Source organism: Meleagris gallopavo, chromosome 2 (assembly GCF_000146605.3).
Source record: "Meleagris gallopavo isolate NT-WF06-2002-E0010 breed Aviagen turkey brand Nicholas breeding stock chromosome 2, Turkey_5.1, whole genome shotgun sequence".
Taxonomy (NCBI): Eukaryota; Metazoa; Chordata; class Aves; order Galliformes; family Phasianidae; genus Meleagris; species Meleagris gallopavo.
The window spans coordinates 55842225-55853807 of record NC_015012.2 but is presented as its reverse complement, the minus strand read 5'-3'; the positions used below and the strand labels follow the sequence as shown (position 1 = coordinate 55853807).

At 40.8% G+C, this 11583-nt stretch overlaps 1 protein-coding gene across 3 annotated transcripts in view; it reads left to right on the top strand.

Moving 5' to 3' along the window:
* The first annotated feature begins 229 nt into the window (after positions 1–229).
* The window catches only part of NCOA7 (nuclear receptor coactivator 7), a 46650-nt gene continuing 35296 nt past the window's right edge, over positions 230–11583 (top strand). For 2 of the 3 annotated variants that reach the window (XM_010707331.3, XM_010707330.3), the window contains exon 1: positions 230–479. The gene's annotated coding sequence lies outside the window, so the exon portion shown is untranslated. The remainder of the gene's footprint in view (positions 480–11583) is intronic. The other variant, XM_010707332.3, reaches the window with a different exon arrangement.

Sequence of the window (11583 nt, the reverse complement as noted above, 5' to 3'; positions counted from 1 at the left end):
TTCTTTTTTTAATTATTATTGCTCTTGAGAAGATAATCTCAAGGTGATGGGTGATACAATGATTGAAGAATATGCCTTAGGATAATGTTAGGTACTGATGAGAAATCTGGTTTTTACAGGGTTTTAAGGAATTTTGATGTTGAATTAACTTTAAAAATCAAAAAAGAAAGTGAACTAACTGGTATCATCTTCATGTTGTTTTTTTTTTCTCCCCTTTATGTATAGTTTGAAAAAGAAAAGGCAAGCCAAACAAAACACTGAGACCATCTCTGCTAGTTCTCCTGGATCTCCTGTTTCCAAAACTCCAGCTGAGAAAGATGATGAAAGTAAAGTTATTTTGGAGCAAATCAGTTCCTCTGAAGACAATTGTAAATTTGTTGGGGAAAAGGAAACTGCTCCAGACAAAGAAAAGAGAAAAAAAAAATACAATCAACTGAAAGACATCAGGCGCACAGAACTTAAAAGATACTATAGTACTGGTGAGTTATGTTGATGTTAGTGTTTTTTAATGTTTGTTTTGATGGCTAGTTAATGTGCTTTTCTGATATTTTATAGAGTTTCCTTTAAGAGGTGATTGACTCTGCATATCCTTTCTGTAAAAACAAATAAGATTATGTAGCCCTGTATATCCTCTAATTTTATCCTTCGGTTTCTTTAAAACCATGTTGGTTTTTTTCGTTTGTCAAAAACACATTTCTTGTTTCTCTGTTCTAAAATACAGCGTTATAGGCAACTGTTAACTTCTTTGCAATTCTTTTTTTTGAGTTTTTCTTCTTTATGAAATTGAAGTTTATTTTTGGTAGGGTTATTTGTTTCATAAATGATGCACACTATTTAAGACTTCAGTCTCAATTCATACAATTTTATCTGCTCAAGTGTGAACAAGTAAGGAAATTAATGACATAATTTTAAACAAAATGTCAAAAGACCTATGTGGTTGAAAATTTATCATGTTCACGCCCTTCCCTTCCTCTGTGTAATCAGTACCTCAGTTAATTATTTATACCTTTTTTTGAAAAAAACATTTTTTTCTTGCAAGTAATTTAGTCAAAACTAAGCATAAATATATGTGAGAAGAGACATACAGATGTGTTTGTGTTTCTAGATTATAATTTGTTAAATACTCTAAGTAGTTCTATATTTAATTAATGAAATACTCCTTTCAAATTCTCTCTTGGTATTTTGAAGGAGCTCTTAAGTTAAGAGAAGTAGGTGTTTTTTGTGTTTGTGTGTCTTAGAGGAAACTGTAGATATCCTAGAAGCGGACTTCTTTCCTGCTCATGCAGTGTGAGTGAGCAGTTGACTTCTGAGGATTTCTATCTAGGAGAAGGAAATGAATCAGCAGTAAAAATACTGTTATGCATTGACTGGCACGTGTAAACTAGTCTGTGCTTGTCTTTTATGAGGCAATTGGGCCTTTCCAAAAGGATGGTAAGTCTTAAGTAACATTTCCTAGCAAGCACAAGAGTTTACAAGAGTCAGACCATAAATTTTGGCAGGCTTGAATTTAATAAGATGAATAATTTGGAAACTGAAAGAACACTTGTTTTGCTTTTTGTCTTACATTCTAGCCACACTGTTTTTGAGGTCAAATTAGGAGGAATTTTTCAGGAATGAATCTGTGAACTATTTCTGTTTTGTTGGTACATCATTTTTAAAAATGAAACAAAGCTTACAACTCTGGCACAGCAATGTATAAACTCTTGCTGTATTGCTAACAAAATGCTTCAGCTAAAAGCTGTTGGTTTGTCCAGGTCTGTGTAAGGTAGCTAGATTTAATTTTTCTGGTGTTTCAGGACTTCTGTGAAAACCTTTTGCTCCAGTTGGTGCTTGGTGTGGAGCAGTGGGGGATGGCATGCCTCTAGCAAGGGTCCTTCTGAACTGGTGAGGGAGAACAGGAAGCTCTGCAGATCTTGGCTGGTGATCCAGCAGTCAGTACAAGCTCAGGTTTTACTCATATTTGTTTTGTAAGCATTCTGATGTTCTGCATGGAGTGACATTGTGACTCAGTACACCAGTAGCTGTTGTGTGGATGGGCAGAGTTCTGCAGTGTTTTGAGAAATGCAAGAATTTAATTCTGCTGTTGAGCTGAGCACAGATCAGACTGACAAAAACCCACAGAGAGACTGCTTTGTTATTTTAGTGCCTGCTTTGTCATTCCTACAGACTTTTCCCCAGCTGGAGCATCAAAATTGTGGAAGTGAAACTTTAGAGAGAGGTGGAAGATTGTTGATTGTGAAATGAGTGTAATAGCTCTGTGTTTCCTGTTCAAGTCTCAAAATGCAGTAGTTTCACTTGAGACATTGGTTGCCATCTAATTAGTCTGCGTGTTACACTTACCTTCTTCTGCTGCAGCTGTACCTGTTAAGGAGTTTGCAGTCCTCAGGCACTTGTCCCCGCAGTTCTCTTAACAGCTTCTACCTTTGCTGTCCTGCTGTGCTGACTGAGCAGTTCCTGAGAGCTCTCCTGAAACCTGTAACAGCCTCTGTGGGAGTGGGATTATTTAAGTAGTTAGCCTTTGCCTGCATGTGGAAGATGACTAAAAAAAAATATCCATCTGGCTGGGCTGAGCTTTGTAGGAAGTATGAATTCAGCAGGTCCCTGGTGAAAGATGTTAGCTGTAGTGGTCAGAATCGTAGAATCACCAAGGTTGGAAAAGACCTCCAAGATCATCCATGCCAAATGTCCACTTATCACCAATATTTCCCACTAAACCATGTCCCTTAGTACAACATCTAAATGTTTCTTGAACACCTCCAGTGACAGTGACTTCACCACCTCCCTGGGCAGCCCGTTCCAGTGCCTGAGCACTCTTTCAGAAAAGTGTTTCCTAACATCCAACATGAATCTCCCCTGTTGCAATGTGAGGCTATTCCCTCTAGTCCTATCGACAGTTACGTGGGAAAAGAGGCTGACCACCAGCTCACTACAACCTCCTTTCAGGCAGTTGTATAGACAGCAATAAGGTCTCCCCTGAGCCTCTTCTTCTCCAGACTAAACAATCCCAGTTCTTTCTGCCACTCCTCACAAGACTTGCGCTCCAGACCTCTCTCCAGTTTTGTTGTCTTTCTCTGAACATGTTCCAGAACCTCAGTGTCTTTCTTTTAGTGCCAATCTCTAAAGACCAGTTTAGAAATGTTGATACACTTTCGTATGAAACTGGCTAAGAGAGACCCTCATGTCATATGCATATGTTTTTGTTATTTAATGTTATGGGTATAGATACCTCATTTTTTGTTCTTTCACATGATTTCTTTTGAGTTGTCACTTCCATGGTGTTTCAGACCAAAGGAATGTCTGTCTCATACCTACAGTTAACCATTTTTCTGGATTTGCTTTTTTTGTTGTTGTTTTTGTTTAGTAGTTGTTATTTTGCAATTTCTTGCTTTGGCTTAATGTCTAGAACTTTTTAAGAAAATCTGATATAAGACTTATTGTTTTTTTTTTTAATCCTTTCTGTACTTTACCAAAATGTATTAGGTGTAGCAACATTCTTATAGATTCTCATCTGCAGGTTGATATGATGAGGCATATGTGAGTTTTTTTTTGTGGCTTAATGGAGGTCCTTCCTTAATTGAAGTTTCCTTGAGCCCAGAAGGGTTGTGTTTCTTAGCGTAAGTGACTGAAGACCTCTGTTCTCTAAATAAATCTCCCTTCCATATTTTGCATGACTACAGGTGCTTCTTTCTTTATTTTTGATTGTGAAACAGGAAAGGGATATTATATCTCACAGTAATTTGTTTCTCATATACCATGCTGCCTCCTTAGAAGCCTGTGAATATGTTTGCTTTCATGAATTTGCGAACGTTAATGATGGCAACCTCACTCAAATGTGATTCTGCTGATTAGATAAATCCCTTTTCCCCAGAAGAATAGCTGTAGTGCAGTTTCTTTGAAGGCTGCAGAGAACAGGAGGTGATGGCACACTCTGCCCCACTCTGTAGAAAGAGAGTGTTTAAAGCAAAGAGATGTGTGGCTGGTGAAGTGTTGTCGTGTGGTGGTGTCTGTAGCCAGTGGGTGGCATCGCAGAGCCAAGGAGGAAGAAGATCATCCCGCAGAAGTGAGTCCTCCAGCATCTCTCCCCATCTCCTGGCATTGTGGTATTGATCACTTCTCTTGAGACATTGCTAAATGACTGAGCAGTTGCCAGTAAGAGATGATTTCTCCTGTGTAAGCTTATACTTTGTTTCTTTATTTGTACTTGCGTTGTTCTCCAATGACTGTATAATTTTACAACATATTTGTACCATTCAGTCTCCAAATGTCACACTATAAGATGTTGCTTTGTAGATATGCCCTTGTTGTCATGCCTTAAAACAACAGAGGCACCAATACTACTCCTCTTTCTGAGGACCAATGGAAGTATCGCTTTCTCCTTATTTCTGCTTCATCTCTTGACAATCAGCTTCCTAACATTGTTTTACTCTTTTGCTATCAATGCTGCAGTAATCTTCTAAGGAATGTATTTGTCTGGCACAGTGTAGTATTAGCTTAGGCACTCTGGCTGATCCTTCTTCCCAGGATGCTCTACACTTCTTGAGATAGCGTCAGTGATGTGCTTCTGCAGCTGCTTAGTTATCCATATTTTTGGGGGGAAGCCAGTTCTTTTGAAAGATATTGACTTCCTGAGCTTCAAGATATGAACTATTGTTTTTTATTTGCTTTGCTTTTTGTTTTGTTTTCCCTAAGTGTCAGAGGTTCTAAAACACTTTCAAAGCATGAGGGTGAATTTCAGGAACTCTGTGCTGCAACAGTAACAGCTTGGAAGCACTGATTCCTCCGCTCTAGAGCAGAACTTACATCTCAGGAACAGAGAGCACTCAGATGGACTGCTGTGCGACTAGAAAGCCAGGGTTTGTGTTGGGAATTATAAAAGCACATGAAGATGAGTGTTTGTGCTTTGCCACTGAAGGCTGTTGGGGGTGGGAGGGGAGGAGGAGAGTGACCTTGTCAAAACAGACAGCGTGACAGTGATGTAAGTTAGGACTGAGTTCACCCTTCTGAATTTTGTTCATATATTTACTCCATAAGAATATAACTTGCCTTTCTAGCAGTTGTGCTGTGTATTCCCAGATTCCACTGATTTTTGCTTGAAATTGTAAGCAGTTGGCATATGTGAGGAGTTGGTCACTATTCAAGAAAGCATCATAAAGAAGAACTTGGTTTAGACTGCTTGCCCCACATCACACATTTTTATCAGCAAACTAAAATCTAGTTCACTAGCTTATCATTGTGCCCTCTAGTCATAAATCCATCTTTTATTTTCATGTGCCATGCTGTCTCATTCAGTGAGTACCGCTCAGTTTCTGCAGTGTGTGGGAGATGACTCTAACAGAGCTTGATCCTATTGCATCTCTGATTTCTGGCCAAAGCAAGTAGGAATCCTAAATGCCGTGACAAGAGTCCCAAGAGGGAAAAATGGTACATGCCCATGTAATGAGACAGCATAGTATATGTTGAGAAGGAGGTGCCAAAGTATGTCCCCATAGTCCAGAGGCATACAATAAATTATTTTATGGTCCATCCTCCCTGGCATAACTTGAGCAGGGGTGATATGGGAGCAGCATGGTCCACGTGCAGTAACAAAACTTCTGAACCTTCTGAGTGGCTGGCCAAGAGCAGATGTTAGTCAATAAAACAGAGAGGATATAGCATTTTCATCACTTATAGATGTGGTGAGATTTACTTTGACTGGCACCAGATCAACAGAAGCAGCTCCTCTGGTACCAGCTGTACTTAATGTCACTTTCAGAGTTGAAAGCTATATGCGATGCAGTGAGAATCATTTTACAGTTTAAATTATTAAAAAGATGGAACACTTACTGAACCCACTTTGCACAGTGGTTTCTAATCATTAGGCTATTTGTTAAATGGGCTTAATCTGAAGTATATTTTGAGTTTGAGCTTGACACTTTATGTGTGTTGAGAGAACGAATGAACACAATTGTCATGTTTCTGGCAGAGATAATGAAGGGGTATGCTTCTGAATGGTAGTGAGGCCTTTACCTCTAGGACACACTGGATAGCAGGTGTTGGCTGCCCAAACTTGCTGGGCCTGCCCCAGCTGCCTGCGGCTCTATTGCTTGTGAAGACATAAGCCATAGGAGCTGCTCCGAATGTGCCTGCAGGGACATGTGGCAAGTCGGGCTGTGTGGGCAGTATGTCTTGTCCTGGGGAAAAAACTGGGCTCCCAAGTTCTTCCTTCAGTTCTTCCTGGAACAGCAGAAACTCTAGGAGGTGTCCAAAGCCTTTATTTATATTTCTGACTGATGGAGGGTGTTGGTATACAGAACCTGGTGCATGAGCTCCTTCAGGCCATGTGGTGTCAGCAGGGCTGCTCCCCCTTGTCTCTACATGGCCAGTCTGGGAGTGTGTTTGAATGCACTTGTAATCGTGGTGCTCATCTTGTAGTCTTTGGAAAGGTGTGAGGGGCTCATTCTTGGCGACTGCCCAACTTAAGCCTGGTGTCTTCAAGGTAGATGTTTAGTTTCTCCTCTTAAGCAACTTAATCTTCTCCATCAGAAGAGGGGTGGCCAGCAGGGACAGGGAGGTGATTGTCCCTCTCTACTCTGCCCTCGTGAGGCCCCATCTGGAGTACTGTGTCCAAGTCTGGAGCCCCCAGTACAAGAAAGACAGAGAGCTGTTGGAGAGGGTCCAGAGGAGAGCCACAAAGATGATCATGGGACTGTCCCACCTCCCCTACGAAGACAGGCTGAGGGAGAGGGGCTTGTTCAGCCTGGAGAAAAGAAGGCTGCAAGGTGACCTCATTGCAGCCTTCCAGTACCTAAAGAGAGCCTATAAACAAACAGGAGGGGAATCAACTCTGAAAGAGCAGATAACTGCAAGAACAAGGGGAAAATGGTTTGAAGTTGAGGGAGGGAAGATTTAGGTTGGATGTCAGGGGGAAGTTCTTTACAGAGAATGGTGAGGTGCTGGAACAGGCTGCCCAGAGAGGTTGTGGATGCCCCGTCCCTGGAGGTGTTCAAGGCCAAATTGGATGGGGCCCTGGGCAGCCTGGTCCAGTATTAAATGTGGAGGTTGGTGGCCCTGAATGTGGCAGAGGGGTTAGAGATTCATGAGCCTTGAGGTTCCTTCCAACCCTGGCCATTCTGTGATTCTGTAATCGTATTTTGCTTGAAACACACTATAGGAAGTTTACCTAAATACTCTGAGATGTAGAACTCCATCCATGTGTGCTGAGGGAGCTGGCGGAGGTCATTGCCAAACCGCTCTCCACCCTTTTTGAGAGGTCTTGGATAACAAGGGAGATCCCTGAAGACTGGAGGATAGCCAATGTCACTCCGGTCTTCAGAAAGCATGAACCCATGCTGACTACTCCTGATAACCTCCTTTTCTCCCCGTTATCTGGAGATGGTATCCAGCACAAGCTGTTCCATCACCTTTCCAGGGACAGAGGTGAGGCTGACAGGCCTATAATTACCCGGATCTTCCTTCTTGCCCTTTCTGAAGACTGGAGTGACATTGGCTATCCTCCAGTCTTCAGGGACCTCCCCTGTTATCCAAGACCTCTCAAAAATGATGGAGAGCGGTTCGGCAATGACCTCCGCCAGCTCCCTCAGCACACGTGGATGCACCCCATCAGGTCCCATGGACTTGTGGACCTTAGTACTGCCTAGGCGCTCACGCACGTCCTCTTTCCTGACTAACGGGAAGTCTCCCATTCCCCAGACACTCTCACTAACCTCCAGTGTGTGGGAAATCTGAGGGAGAGCCTTTTCACTGAAGACGGAAGTAAAGAAGGCATTCAGTATCTCTGCCTTCTCAGCATCCCCTGTTACCAGAACCCCTCCCTCACTTAGTAAGGGGCTCACCAATTCTCTCTAGTTTTTCTTTTGCTGTTAGCATACTTGAAGAAGCCTTTCTTATTATCCTTTATCAAGAATGCAACTTGGTTTGTATGGATCCTGAAGCTGTGCATGAGTGGTGATGGCCAGCATCAGACAGTAAAAGTACACTGAACCTTCTTTTTATGCATCCCCCAATTTCTTTAAATAATTGCTGAACCTTTTTACAACTCCCATTGTATTAGAAAACAGGAATTAGCTCTGATTATTGCTGTATCCCTTCCAGAGTCCGCCTAAGGCTGTGTGAGGTTGTGCTGCCCTTCCTGCTCCTGAGCTGAGTGGTCCTAGTCCCTGCACCCTGCTGACACCAGCCACCAGTCAGTGAGCTGCAAACAGAAATGCTTTGGCTGGGGCTGGCATCCAGCAGGTTCTATAAGCTGAGGGCTAGTATCAGTAATATGAGAAAGGAGAGGGCTGGGCAATCACTTTTTTGGCAGCTTCATCTTAGACCAGTTCAAGCTGCTTGTGAAGCTGTACCCAAGTCCATTACTGTTCCAGAGTGACTAATCTTAGGTTTCTTCAGGGAGGAGCTGTGCATTGAGTTTTTATCATTGCCAGGGTAAATACAGCAAAGAAAGTTAAGTCCCTTTGTGTGAAACGGTTTATTTTTAAGCATTGTTTTGTCTGACAAGTGTATTGGAAATAATAATTTTTTAAAAAAGTAGTGACTTGCGATTTAAATTTTATGTGGTTTTTTTTGGTTTTAGGTTTTGGTGGTTTGTTTGTTTGTTTGGAGGGAGATATGTTTGCTGAGTGATTCCTATTGAAAATTCTTGCCTTTTCTCATTCATATAATTTGTTTTTTAACTTAACCTGAATGAGTTCATCTAGCAGAGCCCTGACATGGCAGTAGGAATTTTTTTCTTCCCATACTTGGATTTTCCTCAGTAAATGAAAACAATTTAGAAAGTACATAAAAATTGGTGTCTGACTTCTATATATACACCAAGTAACAGAAAATCTGATACACCTTATTTATTTGATCTCAGGATATGAGTGGCTTTTTCTTGCAGTTCTCAGTAATACTGTATATTTCTGTAGTGTACTCAGAGATCAACATAATTCATCTACACAATGCAATTTGGTCTAGTTTGTGAGTTGAAGTCACAGAGACCTGCATGAATTGTACATCCTCACGTAAAAAATTTAGCCAAAAAAGCTCTTTCACATCCCATGAAAAATGGAGAATAAAAGGTATCCAATGGTGCCTGCTAACCATGGAATCACTTACTGGTATCTTTGTTGCTGTCTTTATTAAACTGAAAATGTAGAGAGTTTTTTCTTTGAAATCAGGGAAAAAGTTAGAACATGCATGTAGGGGATGCATATTTTTCAGAGGAAAAGTAGCTTGCTTTATTTATTTATTTATTCTCTCTCATTTGATTCATCTTGCTTGTTTTCAACGTGCAGACTTCTCTTTTAAGTCTGTGGTCACTGTTGCACTGCTGTAAGATGGCTAATACCCTGCTGTCTGGTAAATGGGGAAAACCACAAAATTCAGTTTTTCCTGCAGCTTTACCCAGCTTTATCAATGCCTCCAAGAGGACCTTTTTTCTGCATCACTACAAGAGGAGAGCAGGATGTTTTAGAGGCAGTGTCATTTTTGCAAGAGATTCATGTCCTTCCTATTCACATCCCTTTGTTCTCCCCCACTCTGTTTCACTTTCTTCCCTCTCACATCCTCAGTGGTGACTCCAGGCTTGTTTAAATGTTTAAACCTTGCCATTTAAAGATTAGACAGGTTGGGATGGAGTAAGAATTAACAGGATGTAGTGTAGGATGAGCAGAAACTAACACTAGGAAACTATTTACTTTTAAAATCACAATCCAAAAACTTAAGCACCCCCTAAAGTGAGGAATTTAAAACTTTTAGACGATGGGTGTCTCCAACTTGTACAGTGTTGCAATTTGATATAACATTCCTCAGATTAAAGCTTTGCAAATGAATGGGCTTGTGGTTTAGAGCACTCTATAAAATGTAAGAAAAGCTGATAAGAGCAAGATTAGACAAGTTATGCCTTTAGGACATGCAATGTAATGTAAGCCTTATGCTTACATTAGCATGGTATTAGTGAAGCTCCTCATTCTTTGCTATAAGAAATATCGTATAGTTTTTTGACACAGTAATTTTCATTTAATTCTTTGTAGAGACTAAATTGGTCAAGCTCTATTTTAAAACCAGTGAGGGCTGCTTTTCTTCATAACATCTGTTACTCCTTACTGCTCTCTTGTCAACCATCCTATTTGCTGCTAAAACTGATTTTATGCCATCTGATTCTTTCTTTCCTCGGTCTTTAGAAGTAATAAACTAGCTTTCTGTGTCTAAAATGGTTTTCTTTTTAAAATCTTCTTCCTTAAAGTGTCCCAGGATAGATTTAGATAACATCAACATGCTTGGTTACTATAGTTTTCTTAGACAATGGTTTTGTGAGTACAACTGAGTGAAGTGAACAATTTGATGTCTTGAAGTGTGAATTAATACCTCACTGCCACTGAAAAGGGAGGTCCTCTGCTTCCCAACCCTGCTCTGAACTACATTTTCTTCTCTCTCTGAACCATCACAATGATTTATCTGATTGCAAGGTAAAGAAGTCAATTCACTTGTCCAGCAGCAATAATAAAAGCTTTGCTTGTTTGTTTTAAGTAGCTGAATTGTCTTTTCTTTTCTCTGATAGCGAGAGTCCAAAGGTTTAAAAAAAAAAAAAAAAGCAGTGAGGGGAGAGAACTGCTTCTGTCCCTTAGTAGCCATTCATTTGGCTTATGAAACCATACCCCTGTGTTTGTCGTGTCAAAGAGCTGAGTGTCACTGCTAAATAATGTGAGATTGGAGTCCAGAGCAGAAGTCACACCTGTCTCTATGCTAAAACTTTTTTTCTGTTTCACGTTAGGTAAGGTATTGAACTGCTCATCTGGGCTACTGTATCACTGCTAAGATCAGTTGAGTAGCTGTGTGGTTTTTCATAGAATCATGGTTTGGGTTGGAAGGTACCTGTAAGATCATCTAGTTCCAACCCTCTACTATAGGCAGGGACACCTCTCACTAGACCAGATTGTTCAAAGTCCCATCCAGTCTGGTCTTGAATGCTCTCAGGGAGGGGCATTCACAACCTCACTGGGCAACCTGTTTTAATGTCTCACCACTCTCACAGTAAAGAGTTTCTTCCTAATATCCAGTCTAAACTGAACCTTATTCAGTTTAAAACCAGCTCCATGTGCTTCTTGTGTTGGGGAACACAGAACTGGGCATAGTATTCCAGGTGGGGTCTTACAAGAGTAGAGTAGAGGGACAGAATCAACTCACCTGACCTGCTTTCACCCCCAAGAGAGCTCTTTCACCCCCAAGAGAGCTCTTTCACCCCCAAGAGAGCTCTTTCACCCCCAAGACCCAATCCAAATGGTTCTTGATGTCTGATTCTTTCCCTTTCCTTTCAGGTGTTTGCTTATGGGGGAGTTTATACGTTAAAGAAGCTCTTTGCTTCTCTATGTAAGCAGTATTGACTTTGCTTTTGAGTTCAAGTTTTTGTATAGTAATTTTTACAGTTTACATGCTCTAAATACCATATTATTTAAGAGCTGTTTGTATTTTTCCCCCTTTTGTCTCAAGTATTCTCTTGTTGCATAGGGAAAATCACCCAGTTTTGGTTATTGATTCCTGTACTATTTTAATTCCACACTTTGTATGTATAGTTGCAGTATATCATTCCCACATTTATATTTG